The following is a 3,581-nucleotide window of genomic DNA, read 5'->3' on the forward strand; positions in this document are numbered from 1 at the left end:
CCGTTCCTAACCTGAGCCGAGCCTTTTCCTTTCAGCCCAGTAACCAGAATTCCCTTTCTTTTTCTTTTAACCTTTTAACCCCTTGGGACCCACTTGTCATCCTCCAATGAGTGGCTGACTGGTGGGGCCACTAACTGGTGGACCTGCTGACCTGGATGTTGACCGCTGACTGTGTGTTTTCCTTCTTCCGAAAATGAATTGTTAATTTCAGAAATAGAATTAGGCTTCAAAAATTGATAATAAATTAATCGGAGCACCAAAAATTATGAAACTAATTTCATAATTTTTCTAGAATCATGATCTACTGTTAGAGTAGGTTTTGGTGTGATTTGGATCTTATTGGATACTTTTGTGGACTTTTGCACTTTGGCCCCCTTAGTAATTCGTAATTACGAATAGGCCCTTAGCGAGGAGGAGGTGATCGACGCCCCGGATGCCCAGAGGACCCAGAAGGACGTACTGGACTACGAGATGACTCTGAAGACCTAGGACGACTATGAGAAGTCTCAGGTTGACGCCCATCTATGATTTGATTACCTATTAGGCATTGCTTGCTAGAACTGCTATCGCTTTATTACTATTATGAGATGAACCTGCATAGCCAATTGTGTGCCCTTATTCCTTGAACTCCTAATATAAACCATGTTTGAATGTTTGATATGCTTGCATGTGTATGTGTGGGATTTCCTCGTGATATGATAGTCTTGGCGTGAGTGGAGGTCCACCATATCAGGAGTTGGTGATTAGGGCTTTTAGCAGGGGGCGAGCAAGTTGACTTTGCTGGGGGTGTGTGTTGGGCACACCCTGCGAGCACCTGTTGCGGGTGCATGTTTATGTCGTTGGACACGGTTAAACTCTAGAGGTGTTTTGTGGCCTTACCTGTAATGGGTGCCATTCGCGGACCGCTGTGGCGGATATGCATGAGGACGGAGATGCTCGTCCCGGCATATAAGGAACCGGTTGGTGTGACTATGATTAGTGGGACTTTGTGAGCGTGCACACCACTTATCCACTATGCGGGTGGATCTGGTCCAAGGCTAGTAAGCGTGGTGCCAAGCCTGTAGGCGGTTGTAGTATCAGTGTAGGGGGAGCAGGTGTGGACCTGGCGTTCCCCGATTCGCGGGATTCACGGGAATCCTATTCTAGATGGCTTCACAATCTTGGGGCGACCTCTTGCGAGAGAACGCGCCCAAACCCGGGAAAGCATGATGGTGCCATGGCTGCTAGTTCTTGTTCTCAGTAGACCAGTGTCTCGTTGTCGGTCGGCTGGCCTCTAGATGGCAGCGATTCTAGTGGGTATAGGTGTACAATACCTGCAGGGTGAAAACTATATGTATAGCCACGTACTCGGTCATGTACATTCCTACTCTTCTGTTACTTCCATTAGGTAGTGTGACTTGATACTTTTCTACCTCCCTCTAGCCTACTTTCCTGCTTGGATAGCAGCTGAGGTGCGAGGAGAGGGAGTTCTCGCACCGACTTGGTTATTAGGGACTTGGGTGAGTCTCAGAGGTGTGAGTTGACCGGGAGTCCGGGATGCCGGAATGGAGTCCGGGATACCGGAATGGCCCGCGTCAGGTGACTTGGCAGATGCTATACTTTGTTGATGCTACGCATAGGAAACCCTAGCCTTATCCGTTGACTATTTCTTATACCATAATGCATCCACTCAAAGCTTGCATACGGATGGTGACGTGAACCTATCCCGTCCTTGGGTATAGTTTGGTAGATGCAGGATCCGACTCGAAGATCGACGATGACTTTGAAGGAAGGACTAAGGACGACTCGTGCTTCGCTCAAGTTTGCCTGTGGATGAAAGAAGACGTCAAGATGGAGGATACCCTAGAAGTCTAGCTACTGCTTCCGAGTTCTGTTTGTTTCCTTTTAGCCCAATGGGCTTGTATCAGAATTTCGTATAACAATCCACTGGATTATGTATTAATTAAACCTTTGATGTGTTTTATCGCGAAGTACGACTGTGATATGTAATTGAAATGAGTTCTGTATGTGATAGCTACTGATCCAGGGACTATCACGATGATACAGGGAGTTGGGTTGTCCATTCGACAACCCGGTTCATTTCACTTTTCGCCGCCCAGCAGCTTCGTGGCACCGCCCGCATCAGGTGGGATAATTATCATGCCATGCTACCCGTCAATTATGTTATCAATTGGGAAGAATTCAAGACCGCCTTTAGGGTGCATCATATTCCCGAGGGACTCATGGATCGGAAGCTGAACGAATTCTTGGCGCTTACACAAGGAACCCGCACCATGCTTCAATATATACAGGTCTTTAATCACTTGTGTTAGTATGCCGGTCATCATGCAGACACTGATGCCAAGAAGAAGGATCGATTCCGACGTGGTCTCAACACCAAGCTCAAGGAGTCTCTCAACCTTGTCTGCCCCAATAGTTATAATGAGCTGGTAAATATGGCCATTACTCAGGACGATTGCATTACAGCGCATCGTGCTGAGAAGAAGACGAAGGCACCGACTGGACCCTCTGGTGCACAATCGCCGAAGTATCGTGTGGTACAGAATGCAGCTCCCAAAGCCCCGCCGCGGAATGCTCCATTAGGCAGATGGATTTTTAAGCCACCTCAGCAGCAAGGAGCAACTGGATTCTCAATGCCTCAGCAACAGCAATAGCAGCAGTCTGGTCCAAGGCCAAATGACCGACAGTTCTATCAAGGGAAGAACTACAACCGTTGTTTTAATTGCGGAAGTACCTCACACTTTGCTAAAAATTGCCCTCAACCCAAGAAATCTTTTTCGAGTCAGAACTCCAACCAGAACAAAGGCAAAAAGTAGGTGATGAAAGATAAGCAAGGATGGGTCAATTTTACTACCCTCACTAAATTCCCGGAGGACACACCAATTATTACGGGTAATTTTTCTATCCATCCCAAACCTATAGTCACATTACTTGCTTCTGGTTCTTGGACGTTTACCATATAGGATTGCCATTCTTTTTCTATTCTAGAATCTTGGGACGAGATTCTTTTTAGGGGAGAAGGTTGTGACACCTCAGGTGTCTATCATCATAGAACATAGGATAATGTGTGCATTGTGTGTTTAGCTTTGTTTGTTAGTGTAAGGAGCACCGAAGGGTCCGACCCTATTCACCCCCTCCCCCTCTAGGATCGGACTCCCCGGTGATCCTTACAATTGGTATCAGAGCTTGGTCTCACACCTCTTACGAGGATTAGCCAATTCCATTAGTAAATTTGTGAGAAAGCTCGTAGGAGACCCGTCGACTTCACCGTCGAGTGAGTATCATGTCTGGGGAAGGGATGAGTACCGATAGGGCTCCGTTTTTTGATGGCACGGGTTTTCCACGATGGAAAGTGCTTATGCAAGCACATCTCCAATCCCATGGGCTTGATGTTTGGCGTGTCACCGAATTAGGCAAGAAAAATGAGACTAAGGCCGAGAGTCAATATGATGCCATTGCAAAATCAATTCTATTGTCTTTTCTATGTGATAGTGTGTTTAATTGTGTATTTGCTAATGAAAATGCTCATAAGCTATGGAAGCAAATTGTCGAGAATCATGAGGGCAAAAAGGATGTTGCCA

The 3,581-nt window shown here is 46.6% G+C and overlaps 1 long non-coding RNA gene across 1 annotated transcript; it reads left to right on the plus strand.

The window, feature by feature from the left end:
- The first annotated feature begins 461 nt into the window (after nt 1-461).
- LOC120680494 lies at nt 462-1,989 on the plus strand. Its single transcript, XR_005677688.1, has 2 exons — nt 462-510; nt 1,722-1,989. It is a non-coding gene; the product is annotated as an uncharacterized LOC120680494 (long non-coding RNA).
- The last annotated feature ends 1,592 nt before the right edge of the window (nt 1,990-3,581 follow it).

Source organism: Panicum virgatum, chromosome 7N (genome assembly GCF_016808335.1).
Source record: "Panicum virgatum strain AP13 chromosome 7N, P.virgatum_v5, whole genome shotgun sequence".
Lineage (NCBI taxonomy): Eukaryota > Viridiplantae > Streptophyta > Magnoliopsida > Poales > Poaceae > Panicum > Panicum virgatum.